Here is a 20411-nt window from a genome sequence, read left to right as displayed (position 1 = left end):
ATTTTGCTCAGTGCAGAGTGGCGAAAAACAAGTTGTATTGGGAAAAGGAGAAAAAGAATGGAGAGGAAGAAGGAAAGAAAAAAGAAAAAGAAAAAAGAAAAAAGGAAGAAAAAAAAAGAAGAAAAAGAGAAAGAAAAAGAAAAAAGGGAAAAAAAGGTGGGGGAAGAAAACAAATTAAAAAGCAAAAAACAAAAACAAAACAAAACAAAAACAAAAAACAAAAAACCAAAAAAACAAAACACAGTGAAGTATCTTTTGATTCTGTATACTTTAAGTCCCTTGACTTCCCCTGGAACTTGTCTGTCTAGCTGGTCTTCTGGGGGAGGGTTCGGTTGTGGTGATTTTCAGGTGTTAGCACTTGGGGGAGCTGCTCAGCCCACTGACTGGTGCAGGGTTCAGTGGGGGTTGTTTACCCCATGAGGCCCCAAGGTGGAACAACTACAGTGGCGGCGGCCAGCTCTGGAGCCCTGGCTTCAGCTCCCTCAGTAACTACAGAGCTCTCTGTCTGCAGTGGCCTGGATGCTCCGGGGGCGGGTCGCTGATCTGCTCAGCTCGAGGCAGGAGCGTCCTTGCTGTCCTGGGCCCTCATGGCCTCTGCCTGTCCCAGGGGTAGGCCGGATCCTGGGCTGTGTCCCCGGCGCCCTGTGCTCCAGGGCCTGCGCTGTTGGATTCGTGCTCCCATCCGTGCAGGCCCTCTCTGCAGAGCCACCGCCCGAGTCCCTCTGAGCTGCTCCCGGGTCAATGTGTGCGCGTGCGTCAGTCCTTTAGGGACCTCGGCGCACTCTCCCCGTGCGCAGTTGCTCTGTTAGTGTCCCAGGGAGCCGGAGGGCATCCCTGCCCTCCTGGGGTCCTGCTCTAACTCCCTGCGAGCGCCTTTCCACCGGGAAAGATTGGTGAAGCTCCTGCTTCTCCAGGTCGGGGCTTTCCTGTCCTGGGGACACTCGCCCTGGCCTCAGCCCGGCTCCTCGCGGGGCCCCTCCCCCTTGGATGCCTTTTGTTTCTTTATTTCTTTTTCCCCCGTCTTCCTACCTTGATAGAAGCGTGAACTCTTCTCACTGCAGCATTCCAGCTATTCTCTCTTGAAATCTCAGGCCGAATTCGTAGATTTTCAGGATGATTTGAAGGTTATCTAGGTAACTTGGTGGGGACAGTTGATTTGGGGACCCTACTCTTCTGCCATCTTGCCCCTCTCCCTCTCCCCTAATTTGCAATTTTAAAGCTAAGGCATTTTTTCAAGTAATCAATACATTAGAAATTTATATGTCATCTAATTTATAGAATTCAAATCAAACTGCCATATTATGATGCAAGCATAAGATGTTTGTTATATAAGACAGAATTCTTAATTTCTATGATAGCTTCACATCTAAGTTAATCACTTCAACCTATCCTATTCAAGGTTGAACCTAGTTAAAATCCAAAAATCTAATCCTAGTTCTAGGTCTCAAAATTCAACCCTCTAAAAATAATTATAATACCACTAGCTGGAGTACCTTCTTAAAAGACTGTGGCATGAAGGAATAAAAATATTTGTATCTACAGGAGTCTCAAAAATGACAACTTCTTTGTCTAGTTTTTTTTTTCTGAATGATCAAAATAACTTCTCCCAATGGAATATCTGGCAATTTATACTGCCAATCTAGTTCAACGAGACTTTGTAAAAGCACAGTTGCAAGAATTATATTTGTCATTTTTTTTGGTCAACTATCTCCTCAACAACAACAGTTGATTAGCACATATCTGTCAAAATATACTTTGAATCAACATCTTTCCTTTACTTAAAAACCTGAATCTATACTGGAATAATCAGAATGACATATTGTTTTTTTTTAAAACATTAATATAAAAGTTGTCTCTGCTATTTTCCTACAGTTTCCCAATGCCCCGTCCTTTATTTTGAAATCCTGTTAGTGGGACAGTAGCCAAATATTACCTCAATTCTTATGTTGAAGGTAAAGACAGGGGAATGACAACTAATGCCTTGTTGTAATGAAAAACAGCCAAAACTGTCAGGTGACATGAGGATAAGGGGAAAACAGTTCAAACATTTGGAGAGCTGACCTCCTAAATATTTTTAACACTTCCTGTCTATGCAAGCTAAATGGAAGATAAAATCCTCAAAAGATCTGGGTTAAAATGACATAAGATTGGGTGCAGGTGGGGAGGGAAGGGATTTAGCTTTTCTGACATACTGTTTTCATCTGAGCACAATGCCACAAACTTTAATAAAAGAAGGAAAATATAAAACGACTCAATGTATCAGTGAATAAGGAACAACTGACTGATTACTTCAGCTTTGAAACTCTCTATTACCAGCGTTCTCTAGAGCCAGGTAAATACCCAGCAAATACAGTTAGTACAGTTGTTAAAATCTGTGACAGAACTTAGGTACAGAAAACAATTAAGTTACCCATTAAATCACCATAATTTGCCACTCAATTGGCCTGTAAAATACGTGTGTTTATAGATAGAGTATATTGAGAATGATTTGGCAAAGAAAAGTTGAGGATAAAATCCATCTACTACTTATTCTCAATAAGAACTCCAGTTTCCAGTTTGGAACTGTTATTAGTAGTTATTCCACTTTCTTTATCTTTTGGGCGTTTTTGAGGCAAACTGTCTTACCCAATTACATGCTTTGAAAATTTTCAACTGATAAAAACCTGTACAAGGAAATGATTTAAAAATCACCAAAAAGCCAAAGGACGAGATGTTCAAGACTTTAGACAGTATCTAAGAGAGAATACAATCAGAGAATGGCTACAGTCAGGTGGACAGAGATCAGAATGGCGGAATTCCTTCCCTGTTGTAATGAATATTCAAAAACCACCAGTGGTTTGGTGACTATCACTGGTTACAGTAGTAAAACAGAAGGGGAAAGCCTGGTACAGAAAGCTGACTGGCTCAGAGAAAACCTAAGTGGTGACAAGAGCCTAAAGGCACATACAGGTACGCATATTTTATACTGGATGTGATCCACTTACATGGCCCCTGTTGAATCTCTTGGGGGACCAACAGTAAAGCAAGTTTAGAACTTCATATCTTGAGACATCTCTAACAAGATGCTGATCCAATGTGGTTCCAAATATCTTCTGTTTTCCTGGCTCACCTGAAGAGCAAAAAACACTACAGAGGATGTGGGAACTGAATTTCTTTATGTAGCTTTTTCTAGAGCAACTGTCTGAAAGTTTTGGCCCAATCTTTTATGAAGACTGGAGATGACACACTTGAGGGACTAGTGGAAAACAAAATTCAAATGAAAAGGTGGAGTGAGGCATCTAAATGCAGAATATGAGAGCAAAAGATAACTGACCGTCGTAGTAGGTAAATCAGCATTTCTAATCTGTAAGCGGGAGGAGGCAGAGAAAGGAGAGAAAAAATAGGCACAGATGTTTCTCCCTCCACTCCCTCACCCCAATTGCTACTAAAAATTTCCAAAGTGCCTAAACTTTTGGATCACAACTAGGGAGTGAATAAGCAAGGTTAATTGGAAAGGTAAACATTTTGTCAAGTCTCCCTCCTCTGGCTATGTGACATTATTATTATTATTATTTTTTTGCTATGTGACATTATTAAGCTGCAGGGAGGCCTCTCAGATAATACTTTTTTTCTAAGAACAGATTCTGGTGTAATACAGCTTGAAGCAATAAGAAAGAGAAATATAAACTCAATTTATGCAAAAAGAAGTCACAGGGCAATATACCATATTGACAAAGTTTATTTAATTCTGTTTTTCAAAAGGGGAGGGACAGCTTTCATACAATAAGAAATCAGAACAAAAGTAGTTTTTATGTAATAGAAAATATTTTTCTAAACTAAGCAAAACAAACTGCATGCTTCATCCCCTTAGGAAATATTATCCTCTGGAAAGATAATCTTAAAAAAAACTAATATTAGCAAAAGCAAATCTGATGTACATTACCACACAAAGGCATAAAAATGTAGTCCATAATATTTAGATTCAATCCAGTAACTTTTAAAAAACATTTTACCTAAATATTATATTACAGTTATTCTCCAGAATTCATGTAACAGCCTGGAACATAAAACAATTTTCTTTCCAAATATCTTCCATTTTAACCAGTTTACTTGAACTATGTCTGGGAAAAATAGAATTTTCTGACAAATAGGATTGGAGAACCAATTAGATCCTTACCTGACGTGGCTGCTCATTCATTCGTTGTGGGTCTGATTTCACTTTATTACTAGGGTGAGTTGTGACTTTGGTTACTGGTTGTTTGAAAATTGATGTGGTTTGTCTGATTGGCAATGTTGTATTCAAGTCTGGTTTACCTGGTGGATATAAGCATGTTTTCATTAATATTATGTATAAATATAATTTGGTCCATTTTTTATTAATTCATTATCCATTACTTTTAAGTTTCTATTTAAATTCCAGTTAGTTTACATTGTAGTATTAGTTTCAGGTGTGCAACACAGTGATTCAACACTTCCATATATTACCCAGTGCTCATCACTAGTGCACTGCTTCATCCCCATCATCTACTTAACCCATGCCCGAACCCCCTCCCCTCTGGTGTCAATCAGTTCTCTAGAACTAAAGAATCTGTTTCTTGGTTTGTCTCTTTTTTTTTCCCCTTTGATTTTTAAGTTGACCTATTTAAATAATCTCTATATCCAATGTGGAGCTCGAACTCACGACCGTGAGATCAAGAGTCACATGCTCCTCTGAGCCAGGGAGGCACCTCTGTTTTGTTTCTTAAATTCCACGAATGAGCAAAATCACATAGATGGAGCTAGAGATTATTGTGTTAAGTGAAATAAGTCAGAGAAATACCATTATCCATTACTTTAAATCATATTATACCAAACTTCTCAATCTCAGCATTATAAATACTCGAAAGGACACTTTTAGCACTTCATTATACAAGACATACATGAAATTTTCCTATCATAAAAAGCTTTACTTTTTATAAAAAGTTTTCTGTGTATTTTACAATGTAAGGAAATTAGCTATATGTAATGCATGATTAATTTGATTAGCCAGATATTCAGGACTTTTAAATGAATAAATTGTGCTTATGGATAACACAAAAAGGAGCATTTTCAGAACAATCATCAGGATAGCAATCATCTCAACACTTGAGAATGGAGGAAAATATTGGTATACTTGGCCTTTAAAATGTGAACAACCTGGTCAGCTATTAGGAGGCCAGGTTTACATAAAACCATATAAGTTAAACTTCACTCTCAAAAGATAACTAGAGATGGAAGTTCTAACAAATAGAACTCAATTTAGCAACAAACATATCTTTTAATCATCAGTAAATAAAATCTAAGATGTGTTCTAGTAAAGTCAAAATGTGGCAGAGTTACTATTCATTTGTGATGGAGGAGCAGAGGGGCAAGGAAGGAGAAGAAGAAGGAAAGAAAGAACAAAATGTGATTTAATCATTGTATATTCTGATGCTGGCAAAAATCTATATATACATAAACAGTCATCTGTATCTGAAACAATATACATCTGGTCTTTTTGATACACGCACTTGATAAATCTACAGGAGGGTATTCAATGAACTTTTGTCTTTACAACTCTCCCCAGATAAAAACTGTGCTATCAACTTCCAGGCTCCAAAAGAATGGTTCTCAAACTTCAGCACACATCAGTACCACCCAGGGGATTTATTAAAACATGATTCCTGGGCCTCAGCCCTAGAGATTCTGATTCAGGAGAGATGAAGTGAGGCCTGGGAACTTGCATTTCTATTAAGGTTGCACGTGATGCTGATGCTACTGATCCAGGGACCACCTGGTGAAACACTATAACAAAGATTGCAAACTTGTTGCAGAAGAACCAAGTTTAACTCATAGGTGTAATTTGTTCAGTTTTTAGCATATTAAAATGAGCAAACATCTACAGGATCTGGAGATTTCACATAAAATACATATTCTAGCTTAAAAATTAAAAGATCTAGAAATACTGGACTTGATTTGGCCAAAACAGGCCATAATTAATTAGTAACGGCTGCTCACAAGGGTTTCCCTCATCCGACCCTAACTTTCCCGAACCTGAACCCTAAATTGAACCCTAACCCTCCCCCTAAACCATAATCCAAATCCGTAAACTTAACAGTAACCCTTACACTCACACTAAACCCTAATCCTAACCCTAACCCTAACACTAACCTTAACCCTAACGCTACACCACAAATCTAACCCTAACCCCAACCTGAAGCCTAACACTAACATTAAGCATAGTTCCATTTGGAACTTAGGTGTGACATGCCATTGTGTTGGATGTATCGTGTTGGTCAAAACCCATCACGAAACACCTCGCGGTGACACAGGGATATTTATGCCACAGGTCATTATCGCTGGGAGCCATTGTGAAGGCTGCGAACCCCAGAGCCCAGAAGGAAGCACCTCGGACTCATTCAAAATAGAACAGGACACAATTGGACGGTTTGACTACAGAAGATGACCATGGCTGCATCTTGTAGCATTCCCATCCCATCCTGCTTCCCCCATTGAAATGAGACCAGAGGTAAAGTGACCATTGTGATATTACGTTGCTGGTACCCAGGCCACTCTCAAGTGGTACCCCATGCCACATCTCACCCATTCATATCAATGCACCATCCTTAAAATTGCACCTCAGATACACAGGGCAGCAGCTCACGTGCGTTACAAATATCATCCATAGACCCCTGATGATGTCCCTAGGAAGGAGATTCTGCCTCTTCTATCACCGTGCAGGGTGGGAACCTGGGGACTATGTGAGAGACACGGTGGGTTAGATAGGTCACAGATTTGGGAAAGTAAGCACAGAAAGAAAGGTCTGAATTCAGATTCGTCTCAGGAAAGTAGGACCTTCCTTGCATTTTCAGAGAGTTCTGCCTATGGTATTTTTGGCTCCTGATGTAAAGTTACGAGATAACGTGGGGCAAGCAGTCATCTGCCAAGAAGGGGCTCTGGATAGGTCTGACTGAAGGGAGGGGCCCAAGGGCTGGAATCTTGAAAAAGTGATGTCACTTCCTTGGGGACAAGTGTGTAAAGGATTTAGAACTCTGGTAACTAGGAAGCTGCATTGAACAATGTCCCTCTTTCCAGCTCACGTAACTGGAGCCGGTCAGGAGAACAAGATCTTCTGTTGCTGTTGCCCTACTTTCAGTGGCTCTGGGCTTAGGAGAGTCCAGAAAGAGAGATGTTCATGCCTCTATGGACGTCAGTATGGCCCTCTTTCCGAAGGTTCTGGTTATGTGCGGGAGACTTCAACAGGTACCACAAGGCACCTTGGGGGAGACCAATGGAGAGCAGGCCATGCTGTAATCTCAGCTGAGCGGGCTCGCACCTCTTTAACCCTCATTGAGTGTGTGTCCGTTTGTGTATGTGTAAGAGGGTGTGTTAGTGTGAGACTGTGTGTGTGTGTGTGTGTGTTTGTGTGTGTGTGTGTGTAGAGGGGACAGAGGAGAGGAACATGCCCTTCCTGGGCAGAAACCAGCTGCCATAGTTTGGAAGCCTGACACATCTTTGGTGTTCAGACGCCAGGTCATAGAAGGCAAGATGAGAAGGTGAGTGTGAGGGCCAAGCTCAACTTCAAGTATGTAAGTCACGAGCGCAAGAGTCTCTTTCATCTGGCTTCTCCTTGCCAGATGTCCCTTCAGCTGCCCCTGTGATGTGAAGCCGAGAACACGATTTCTAAAGGGGATGTCTCCTTCTTGTGTTGTGGAGGGAGTACCCTAATGTCTCTTGGCCCTGTACATTTGGGGCACTGTATTTGCAGAGCTGCACCCAGGAGAATTTGGAGGAGATGTTCTGTGGCTTCAACTCTTCTAACTCCCTATACAATGATTGGTGCACCAGGCAAACAAGGAGCAGTGCTCTTCTGAGGTGCAAATGGGAAGAGGGTTCTCTACAGAGAGATGGCCCCCACACAAACATGGAGAGAAACCTGGGGCCCTCCCGTAGTGTTTCCACACGAGTGCCGCAAAGGCCCAAACGCAGAGACCTGAACTTCCACCCCTAACCTCCGGCTACGTCTGAGGTGATAAGACACTGTTCCCCCCTAGGTTGGAATGGTGCAGAATAGATTGCATGCTTTTGAGGAGTGGGGGGTGTTTTGTTTTTTTCACTCAGAGCAATTTGTGTCTTTGCGTTTCACTACCATTTTTCTTATTTCACCCACGGCCCCAGGTATCCTGTGTAGAACACAGCTCCACTGTCGTTGCACAAAGTCTGCAGGCCTCACAAAAGATCACACTAAAGAGGGTGTTTTAAGACAAAAGGAAGGGTGGGATGAAACTATTCTCTATGTTTATCTCCAAGGTGTCATGTGCCAGAACACATCAGATCATTGTAGGCCCAACGGGTCATGAGCGTCATGAGCTGTGTCCTTAGAGGACCTCGTAGTACTCCATCAATGGGGCCGTCTGCCACAGTGATTCAGCCATTCAAGGCCCTTGGCACTTGACATGATGCCATTCTCTTGCCACGTCTGTCGTGCTGCAAGGAGCACCTTGTGTGTCCCCACAGACTGTTTAAGTTGCTTGATCTGCCATAACCTGGAAGCCCAGTTTGGGTGGAAGCCCTCTGATGCCTCCTGACCCAAGTAGCTGGCTCTGTCTATTTTGTAGATATCCACACAGGAAATCTAGGATGAGGCCTAACCCTGACCCTGACCCTAATCCTGACCCCTAAACCTGTGGCCTAACCCTGACCCTATCCCTGCAGCCTAACACTGAGGCCTAACCCTGATCCTAACCCTAACTCAAAACCTATACCTGAGGCCTAACTCTGACCCTAAACCCTAACACTGAGGCCTAACACTAATCCTATCCCTGAGGCCTAACCACTAACCCTGAGGCCAAACCCTGAAGCTTAACACTAATTCTAACCCTGAGGCCTAACCCCTTACACTGAGGCTTAACCCTAACCCTAACCCCTAACCCTGAGGCCTAACACCTAGGCCAATCCCTGAGGCATAAACCTAAACCCTAACCCTGATGCCTAATGCTTACCCTAACCCTGAGTCCTAAACCTAACTCTGAGGCCTAAACCTGAGGGCTAACCCTGAGGCCTAACCAGTGCTCTAACCCTGAGACCTAACCCTAACCCTAACCCTGAGGTCTAAACCTGAGGCCTCACCCAGAGGCTTAAACCTAAACCCTATCTCTTAGGCCTAACCCTAACACTGACTCCAGGCCTAACACTAAACCTAACCCTAAACCATAATCCTAACCCTAACCCCTAGGCCTAACCCATAACACTAACCCCTCAGCCTAACCCTTAACACTAACCATGAGGCCTAACCCTAACCCCTAACCCTGAGGCCTAAACCTAACCCTAACCCTAAAACTAACCCTAACCCCTTATCTTAATCCTAACCCTGACCCCAAGGCCTAACCCCTAATCCTAATCCCTCGGCCTACCCAATAACCCTAAAACTTCGGCCTAACCCAAACCCCTAACCCTGAGGCCTAACCCTAGCCCCTAACCCTGAGGTCTAACCCTAACACTAACACTAACCTCTAATCCTGAGGCCTAACCCCTAGGCCCAACCCGGAGGCCTAAACATAAAACCTAACCATGAGGCCTAACACTAACCCCTAACCCTAAGGCCTAACCCTAACCCTACCCTGAGGCCTAACCCTAAACCTATCCCTACCTCTTTACCCTAACCCTAACCCTGAAACCTAACTCTAACCCTAACCCTAACCCTGACCCTGATCCTAACCCTGACCCTGACCCTAAACCTAACCCTAACCCTAACCCTGAGGCCTAACCCTGAGGCCTAACCCTAACCCATATCCCTGAGGCTTAACACTAACCCTATCCCTAACCCCTAACACTGAGTCCTAACCCCTAGGCCTAACCCTGAGGCCTAAACCTAAACCCTAACCCTGAAGCCTAAACCTAACCCTAACCCTGAGGCCTAAACCTAACCGTAAGGCCTAACGCTGAGGCCTAACCACTAACCCTGAGGCCAAACCCTGAGGCCTAAACGTAACTCTAACCCTGAGGCCTAACCCCTAACACTGAGCCCTAACCCTAACCCTAACCGTAGCCCCTATCCCTGAGGCTTAACCCTAACCCTAACCCTGAGGCCTAACTCTGAGGCCTAACCCTGATGCATAAACCTAAACTTTAACCCTAACACCGACCCCAGGCCTAACCCCAACCCTAACCCTAAACCCTCACCCTAACCCTAACACAAGGCCTAACCCCTAACTGTTACCCCTCAGCCAAACCTCTAACCCTAACCCTGAGGCCTAACCCTAACCCTAACCCCATACCCTAACCCTAACCCTGAAGCCTAACTCTAACCCTCACCCTAACCCCTAACCCTAACCCTAACCCTGAAGCCTAACCCTAACCCTAATCCTGAAGCCTAACCTTAACCCTAAGCCTGAGCCCTAACCCCCAACCCTAACCCTGAGTCTTAATCCTAACCCTAACACTGAGGCCTAAACCCTAACCCTAACACAGAGGCCTAACCCTGATGCCTAACCCTAACCCTGAGGCCTAACCCTGATGCCTAAACCTAACACTGAGGCCTAACCGTAGGCCTAACTCTGAGGCCTAACCCTAACCCCTAACCCTGAGGCCTAACCCTAACACTAACCCTAACCCCTAACCCTGAGGCCTAACCACTAAGCCTAACCCTGAGAGGCCTAAATCTAAACGCTAACTGTGAGGCCTAACACTAACCCTAACACTGAGGCCTAAAACTCACCCTGGAGCCTAACCCTGAGGCCTAAACCTGAAGCATGATCCTGAGGCCTAACCCTTACCCTAACCTGAGGCCTAACCCTGACCGTAACACTAACCCTGACCACTAACCCTGAGGCCGAACACTTACCCGAACCCTAACCCCTTACCTTAACACTAACCCTGACTTCAAGGCCTAACCAATAACCCTAACCCCTCGGCCTAACCCCTAACCCTAACCCTGAGGCCTAACGCTAACCCAAACCCTAACACTGACCCTAACCCTAACCCTAACCACAACCCTAACACTGAGGCCTAACCCTCAAGCATTACCCTGAGGCCTAACACTAACCCATAAACCTGAGGCCTAACCCTAATCCTAACCCTAACCCCTAACCCTGAGGCCTAACATTGAGGCCTAACCCTAACCCCTAACACTGAGGCCCTAACTGTAACCCCAACCCTGAGGCCTGACCCTGAAGCCTAACTCTAACACTAAACCTAACCCTAACCTTAACCCTGACCTGACCCTACCACTAATCCTGACCCTAACCCTGACCATGACACTAACCCTAACCCTGACCCTGACCTTAACCCTAATCCTAACCCTGAACCTAAACCTAAATCCGACCCTGACCCTAACCCTAACCCTAACCCTAACCCTGAGGCCTAACACCGACCCTACCCCAAACCCTGAGGCCTAACCCCAACCCTAACCCCTACCCCTGAAGCCTAACACCTAGGCGTAACACTGAGGCTTAAACCTAAACCCTATCCCTGAGGCCTAACCCTAACCCTAACCCTGAGGCCTAAACCAAATACTGAGGCCTAACCATGAGGCCTAACATGGAGGCCTTACCCTGAGGCCTAAATGTAACCCCTAACCTTGAGGCCTAACCCTAACCCTAACCCTAAACCCTAACTCTGAGGCCTAACCCCTAGGCTTAAACCTAAGGCCTAACCTAAACCCTAACTCTGAGGCCTAAACCTAACCCTAAACCTGAGGTCTAACCCTGAGGCCTTACCCTGAGGCCTAACCCTGAAGCCTAAGCCTAACCCTAAACCTAACCCTAACCCTAAAACCTAACCCCAAGGCCTAACCCCTAACCCTAACCCCTCAGCCTAACCCCTTACCTTAACCCTGAGGCCTAACCCTAGCCCCAACACTGAGGCCTAACCCTAACCCTAACCCTGAGGCCTGACCCTAAACCTAACCCTAACCTCTTGCACTAACCCTAACCCTGAAGCCTAACTCTAACCCTAATCCTAACCCTAACCCTAAACCTGATGCTGACCCTAACCCTGACCATGACCCTAACCCTAACCCTGACCCTGACCCTACCCCTAACCCTGACCCTAACCCTGACCCTGACCCTAACCCTAACCCTAACCCGAACCCTAACCCTAACTCTAACCCGAACCCTAACCCTACCCTGAACCCGAACCCGAACCCTAACCCTAGCCCGAACCCTAACCCGAACCCGAACCCTAACCGTAACCCGTACCCAATCCCTAATCCGAACCCTAACCTGAACCTGAACCCTGACCCTAACCCATACCCAATCCCTAACCCAAACCCTAACCCAATCCCGAACCCTAACCCTAACCGTAACCCTAACCAGATATACAACTAAATAAAAATCTTTTACTCCACAAAAGAAACAATCCACAAAGTGAAAAGGCAACCTACCAAATGGGCAAAGACATTTGTAAGTGAGGTTATCTCATAATGAGTTAATACCCAAACTCTGTAAAAATTTATACAAATGACCACCCACAAAACTTCCAAATAAATTGATTAAAAATGGAGGGCCAGGATGTATATTTTTCTAAAGAGAATGTACAGATGACTAATGGACATATGAAAAGATTCCCACATAACGCTTCTTCAAGGAAATGCAAATAAAAGCCACAATGAGATATCACCTCAGATTACATCACTGTTGGAAAGGCTAGACTCAAAGAGATAATAACAGGGGCACCTGGGTGTCAGAGTAAATTATGTGTCTGCCTTTGGCCAAGGTCATGACCATGTGTTCTCTCTATCTCTCTGGTCAAATAAATGAATAACTCCCCTCCCCCCAGAAGACAATAACAAGTGTTGGTAAAGTTGTAGAAAGAATGGAATCTTTGAGCACCACTATTTGGAATGTAAATTGGTGTAGCCAATAAGAAAAATTGTATGGAGGTTCCTCAGAAATTAACAAAACAAATAACATAGAATCCACTAATTCTACTACTGGATATTCACTCTTTCCCACACACCCATTAAAAAAAAATCTGAAAACACTAATTGAAAAAGATATGCACCCCCGTGTTTATTGCAGCATTATTTACAATAATCAAGATACAGAAACAACCTGAATGTTCATGGATAAATGTCTAAAAAAGGGGTTATATATACACATACATGTACATGCATCTAAGGATGATATACATAGGATATAATGGAACATCATACGGCCATAAAAAAGGATATCTTCCAGGAGGGAGGGGCAAGATGGCAGAAGAGTAGGGTCTCCAAATCACCTGTCTCCACCAAATTACCTAGAAAACCTTCCAATCATCCTGAAAATCTATGAATTCGGCCTGAGAATTAAAGAGAGAACACCTGGAATGCAACAGTGAGAAGAGTTCGCTCTTCTATCAAGGTAAGAAGACGGGGGAAAAAGAAATAAAGGAACAAAGGCCTCCAAAAGGGAGGGGCCCCGCGAGGAGCTGGGCTGAGGCCGGGGCGAGTGTCCCCAGGACAGGAGAGCCCCGGCCCGGAGAAGCAGGAGCTGCACCAACCTTCCCGGGCGGAAAGGGGCACGCAGGGAGTTGGAGCAGGACCCCAGGAGGGCGAGGATGCCCTCGGGTTCCCTGGGACAGTAACAGAGCAACTGCGTGCCCAGGAGAGTGCGCCGAGCTCCCTAAGGGCTGCAGCGCGCACGGCGGGACCGGCGGGACCCGGAGCAGCTGGAGGGGCTCGGGCAGCGGCTCTGCAGAGGGGGTTGTGTGGTTCCAGGAGCAGCTCGGGGTGCTCGGGACCCGGAGCAGCTCAGAGGGGCTCGGGCAGAGGAAGAGGCTCCGTGCGGAGGGGGCTGTGTGGTTCCAGGAGCAGCTCGGGGTGCTCGGGCGGCGGCTCCGCGGAGGGGGCTGCGCGGCCCGGGAGCGCGAATCCACCAGCGCAGGCCCCGGAGCACAGGGCGCCGGGACACAGCCCAGGATCCCGCCTCCCCCGGGACAGGCAGAGGCCGGGAGGGCCCAGGACAGCAAGGACGCTCCTGCCCCAGCTGAGCAGATCAGCGGCCCCGCCCGGGAGCCTCCAGGCCCTGCAGACGGAGAGCTCCGTGGTGACTGCGGGGGCTGAATCCAGGGCTCCAGAGCGGCCCCGCCACTGGGACTGTTCCTCCTGCGGCCTCACGGGGTAAACAACCCCCACTGAGCCCTGCACCAGGCAGGGGCACAGCAGCTCCCCCAACTGCTAAACCTGAAAATCAGCACAGCATGCCCCTCCCCCAGAAGACCAGCTAGACTGATTGACAACTTCCAGAGGAAGCCAAGGGACTTAAAGTACACAGAATCAGAAGATACTCCCCCTTGGTTCTTTTTTTTTTTTCTGTTTTGTTTTGTTTTGCTTTTTGATTTGTTTCCTTCCCCCACACCCCTTTTTTTCTCCTTTCTTTTTCTTTCTCTTCTTCTTCCCTTTTTTTTCTTTTTCGTTTTTTTTCTTCCTTTTTTTTCTTTTTCTCTTTTCTTTCCTTCTTTCTCTCCTCTCTTTTTCTTCTTTTCCCAATACAACTTGCTTTTGGCCACTCTGCACTGAGCAAAATGACTAGAAGGAAACCTCACCTCAAAAGAAAGAATCAGAAACAGTCCTCTCTCCCACAGAGTTACAAAATCTGGATTACAATTCAATGTCAGAAAGCCAATTCAGAAGCACTATTATACAGCTACTGGTGGCTCTAGAAAAAAGCATAAAGGACTCAAGAGACTTCATGACTGCAGAATTTAGAGCTAATCAGGCAGAAATTAAAAATCAATTGAATGAGATGCAATCCAAACTAGAAATCCTAACGACGAGGGTTAACGAGGTGGAAGAACGAGTGAGTGACATAGAAGACAAGTTGATAGCAAAGAGGGAAGCTGAGGAAAAAAGAGACAAACAATTAAAAGACCATGAAGATAGATTAAGGGAAAAAAACGACAGCCTAGGAAGAAACACCTATGTTTAATTGGTGTTCCCGAGGGTGCCGAAAGGGACAGAGGGCCAGAATATGTATTTGAACAAATTCTAGCTGAAAACTTTCCTAATCTGGGAAGGGAAACAGGCATTCAGATCCAGGAAATAGAGAGATCCCCCCCTAAAATCAATAAAAACCGTTCAACACCTCGACATTTAATAGTGAAGCTTGCAAATTCCAAAGATAAGGAGAAGATCCTTAAAGCAGCAAGAGACAAGAAATCCCTGACTTTTATGGGGAGGAGTATTAGGGTAACAGCAGACCTATCCACAGAGACCTGGCAGGCCAGAAAGGGCTGGCAGGATATATTCAGGGTCCTAAATCAGAAGAACATGCAACCAAGAATACTTTATCCAGCAAGGCTCTCATTCAAAATGGAAGGAGAGATAAAGAGCTTCCAAGACAGGCAGCAACTAAAAGAATATGTGATCTCAAACCAGCTCTGCAAGAAATTTTAAGGGGGACTCTTAAAATTCCCCTTTAAGAAGAAGTTCAGTGGAACATTCCACAAAAACAGGGACTGAATAGATATCATGATGACATTAAACTCATATCTCTCAATAGTAACTCTGAACGTGAACGGGCTTAATGACCCCATCAAAAGGCGCAGGGTTTCAGACTGGATAAAAAAACAAGACCCATCTATTTGCTGTCTACAAGAGACTCATTTTAGACAGAAGGACACCTACAGCCTGAAAATAAAAGGTTGGAGAACCATTTACCATTCGAATGGTCCTCAAAAGAAAGCAAGGGTAGCCATCCTTATATCAGATAAACTAAAATTTACCCCAAAGACTGTAGTGAGAGATGAAGAGGGACACTATATCATACTTAAAGGATCTATTCAACAAGAGGACTTAACAATCCTCAATATATATGCCCCGAATGTGGGAGATGCCAAATATTTAAATCAATTAATACCCAAAGTGAAGAAATACTTAGATAATAATACACTTATACTTGGTGACTTCAATCTAGCTCTTTCTACACTCGATAGGTCTTCTAAGCATAACATCTCCAAAGAAAAGAGAGCTTTAAATGATACACTGGACCAGATGGATTTCACAGATATCTACAGAACTTTACATCCAAACTCAACTGAATACACATTCTTCTCAAGTGCACATGGAACTTTCTCCAGAATAGACCACATACTGGGTCACAAATCGGGTCTGAACCGATACCAAAAGATTGGGATTGTCCCCTGCATATTCTCAGACCATAATGCCTTGAAATTAGAACTAAATCACAACAAGAAGTTTGGAAGGACCTCAAACACATGGAGGTTAAGGACCATCCTGCTAAAAGATAAAAGGGTCAACCAGGAAATTAAGGAAGAATTAAAAAGATTCATGGAAACTAATGAGAATGAAGATACAACCGTTCAAAATCTTTGGGAAGCAGCAAAAGCAGTCCTAAGGGGGAAATACATCGCAATACAAGCATCCATTCAAAAACTGGAAAGAACTCAAATACAAAAGCTAACCTTACACATAAAGGAGCTAGAGAAAAAACAGCAAATAGATCCTACACCCAAGAGAAGAAGGGAGCTAATAAAGATTCGAGCAGAACTCAACGAAATCGAGACCAGAAGAACTGTGGAACAGATCAACAGAACCAGGAGTTGGTTCTTTGAAAGAATTAATAAGATAGATAAACCATTAGCCAGCGTTATTAAAAAGAAGAGAGAGAAGACTCAAATTAATAAAATCATGAATGAGAAAGGAGAGATCACTACCAACACCAAGGAAATACAAACGATTTTAAAAACATATTATGAACAGCTATACGCCAATAAATTAGGCAATCTAGAAGAAATGGACGCATTCCTGGAAAGCCACAAACTACCAAAACTGGAACAGGAAGAAATAGAAAACCTTAACAGGCCAATAACCAGGGAGGAAATTGAAGCAGTCATCAAAAACCTGCCAAGACACAAGAATCCAGGGCCAGATGGCTTCCCAGGGGAATTCTATCAAACATTTAAAGAAGAAACCATACCTATTCTACTAAAGCTGTTTGGAAAGATAGAAAGAGATGGAGTACTTCCAAATTCGTTCTATGAGGCCAGCATCACCTTAATTCCAAAACCAGACAAAGACCCCACCAAAAAGGAGAATTACAGACCAATATCCCTGATGAACATGGATGCAAAAATTATCAACAAGATACTAGCCAATCGGATCCAACAGTACATTAAGAAAATTATTCACCATGACCAAGTAGGATTTATCCCTGGGACACAAGGCTGGTTCAACACCCGTAAAACAATCAATGTGATTCATCATATCAGCAAGAGAAAAACCAAGAACCATATGATCCTCTCATTGGATGCAGAGAAAGCATTTGACAAAATACAGCATCCATTCCTGATCAAAACTCTTGAGAGTGTAAGGATAGAGGCAACATTCCTCGACATCCTAAAAGCCATCTATGAAAAGCCCACAGCAAATATCATTCTCAATGGGGAAGCACTGGGAGCCTTTCCCCTAAGATCAGAAACAAGACAGGGATGTCCACTCTCACCACTGCCATTCAACATAGTACTGGAAGTCCTAGCCTCAGCAATCAGACAACAAAAAGGCATTAAAGGCATTCAAATTGGCAAAGAAGAAGTCAAACTCTCCCTCTTCGCCGATGACATGATACTCTACGTAGAAAACCCAAAAGTCTCCACCCCAAGATTGCTAGAACTCATACAGCAATTCGGTAGCGTGGCAGGATACAAAATCAATGCCCAGAAATCAGTGGCATTTCTATACACTAACAATGAGACTGAAGAAAGAGAAATTAAGGAGTCAATCCCATTTACAATTGCACCCAAAAGCATAAGATATATAGGAATAAACCTAACCAAAGATGTAAAGGATCTATACCCTCAAAACTATAGAACACTTCTGAAAGAAATTGAGGAAGACACAAAGAGATGGAAAAATATTCCATGCTCATGGATTGGCAGAATTAATATTGTGAAAATGTCAATGTTACCCAGGGCAATATACACGTTTAATGCAATCCCTATCAAAATACCATGGACTTTCTTCAGAGAGTTAGAACAAATTATTGTAAGATTTGTGTGGAATCAGAAAAGACCCTGAATAGCCAGGGGAATTTTAAAAAAGAAAACCATATCTGGGGGCATCACAATGCCAGATTTCAGGTTCTACTACAAAGCTGTGGTCATCAAGACAGTGTGGTACTGGCACAAAAACAGACACATAGATCAGTGGAACAGAATAGAGAACCCAGAAGTGGACCCTGAACTTTATGGGCAACTAATATTCGATAAAGGAGGAAAGACTATCCATTGGAAGAAAGACAGTCTCTTCAATAAATGGTGCTGGGAAAATTGGACATCCACATGCAGAAGAATGAAACTAGACCACTCCCTTTCACCATACACAAAGATAAACTCAAAATGGATGAAAGATCTAAATGTGAGACAAGATTCCATCAAAATCCTAGAGAAGAACACAGGCAACACCCTTTTTGAACTCGGCCACAGTAACTTCTTGCAAGATACATCCACGAAGGCAAAAGAAACAAAAGCAAAAATGAACTATTGGGACTTCATCAAGATAAGAAGCTTTTGCACAGCAAAGGATACAGTCAACAAAACTCAAAGACAACCTACAGAATGGGAGAAGATATTTGCAAATGACATATCAGATAAAGGGCTAGTTTCCAAGATCTATAAAGAACTTATTAAACTCAACACCAAAGAAACAAACAATCCAATCATGAAATGGGCAAAAGACATGAAGAGAAACCTCACAGAGGAAGACATAGACATGGCCAACATGCATATGAGAAAATGCTGTGCATCACTTGCCATCAGGGAAATACAAATCAAAACCACAATGAGATACCACCTCACACCGGTGAGAATGGGGCAAATTAACAAGGCAGGAAATAACAAATGTTGGAGGGGATGCGGAGAAAATGGAACCCTCTTACACTGTTGGTGGGAATGTGAATTGGTGCAGCCACTCTGGAAAACTGTGTGGAGGTTCCTCAAAGAGTTAAAAATAGACCTGCCCTATGACCCAGCAATTGCACTGTTGGGGATTTACCCCAAAGATACAGATGCAGTGAAACGCCGAGACACCTGCACCCTGATGTTTATAGCAGCAATGGCCACGATAGCCAAACTGTGGAAGGAGCCTCGGTGTCCATCGAAAGATGAATGGATAAAGAAGATGTGGTCTATGTATACAATGGAATATTACTCAGCTATTAGAAATGACAAATACCCACCATTTGCTTCAACGTAGATGGAACTGGAGGGTATTATGCTGAGTGAAGTAAGTCAGTCGGAGAAGAACAAACATTATATGTTCTCATTCATATGGGGAATATAAATAATAGTGAAAGGGAATATAAGGGAAGGGAGAAGAAATGTGTGGGAAATATCAGAAAGGGAGACAGAACGTAAAGACTGCTAACTCTGGGAAACGAACTAGGGGTGGTAGAAGGGGAGGAGGGCGGGGGGTGGGAGTGAATGGGTGACGGGCACTGGGGGTTATTCTGTATGTTAGTAAATTGAACACCAATAAAAAATTAAAAAAGAAAGGATATCTTGCCATTTGTGGCAACTAGATGGGCTAGAGGATATTGTGCTAAGTGACATATGTCAGAAAAAGTCAAATACCATATAGTTCCATGTATATGTCGAATATAAAAGGCAAAATTTCAAGAAAAGTAGAAAAAAAAAAGCAGGCAGAAACAAACCCATAAATAGACAGATAATCTGATGGTAGCCAGGGGGTAAGGAATATGGGTGAAGGGCTAAATGGTTGAAGGGAGGTGGGAGATATAGGATTCCTATTATTGAATGAGTAATTCATGGGAATAAAGGTACGGCATGGGGAATAATGTCAGCAGTATTTTAACAACATTATATGGTGACATGAGGCAGCTGTGGTGAGCATAGCATAATGTATAGATTTGTCAGATCACTATGCTGTACACCTGGGACTAATGTAACAGTGTATCAATTATACTTCAAGAAACAAATAAAGATTCCATGATGCAACATGGAATAAGCCATAAGCATCATTCTGGCAGTGTCACAGACTAAAACTATTAGAGATAGTCTTTTCAGTGTGCTATGGACACCCAACCTATCTTCCTTTGTTTTCATTTTCCAAAAACAGATTTACTGAGATACGACTGGCATAGAAAACTTGGTGGGGATTAAGGAGTCCACTTTGGATGAGCACCAGATGTGCTGAATCACTATGCTGCACACCTGAAACTAATACTGCACTGTATGCCAACTGAAATTTAAATAAAGCTTAAAATTTATCCATATTTAATGTGTACCTCTTGATGTTAGAAACAAGTCTAAATCCATGAAGTCATCATCCTTTTATCTTAAGTAATATCATCCAGGTGAAGAGAACAGCTACTTTAATTCCTTCCTCAAACAGTAATAAAGCATGTGATATTCTGCAAGATGGCCACCATTAGAAATTCTATTATAACATTTTAATTACACCAATATATAACCATTGT

The 20411-nt window shown here is 43.5% G+C and overlaps 2 long non-coding RNA genes across 3 annotated transcripts in view; one reads left to right on the top strand and one right to left on the bottom strand.

The window, feature by feature from the left end:
• The window catches only part of LOC111094987, a 39397-nt gene extending 19190 nt beyond the window's left edge, over positions 1-20207 (top strand). The window contains exons 2-4 of the long non-coding RNA XR_005365445.1: positions 6326-6505; positions 7072-7239; positions 20051-20207. This is a non-coding gene — a long non-coding RNA (uncharacterized LOC111094987). The remainder of the gene's footprint in view (positions 1-6325; positions 6506-7071; positions 7240-20050) is intronic.
• Positions 1614-6953, bottom strand: LOC111094988. Of its 2 annotated transcripts, none has more exons than XR_005365447.1 (3): positions 6580-6953; positions 4157-4293; positions 1614-3126 (listed from the first exon to the last, which is right to left on the bottom strand). It is a non-coding gene; the product is annotated as an uncharacterized LOC111094988 (long non-coding RNA). The 2 variants fall into 2 exon arrangements; XR_005365446.1 differs by having other exon boundaries at positions 1614-3109.
• Positions 20208-20411: the final 204 nt, after the last annotated feature.

The sequence above is a fragment of the Canis lupus genome, chromosome 10 (assembly GCF_011100685.1).
Source record: "Canis lupus familiaris isolate Mischka breed German Shepherd chromosome 10, alternate assembly UU_Cfam_GSD_1.0, whole genome shotgun sequence".
NCBI classification, from domain to species: Eukaryota; Metazoa; Chordata; class Mammalia; order Carnivora; family Canidae; genus Canis; species Canis lupus.
This window is presented reverse-complemented; position numbering and strand designations above follow the sequence as displayed.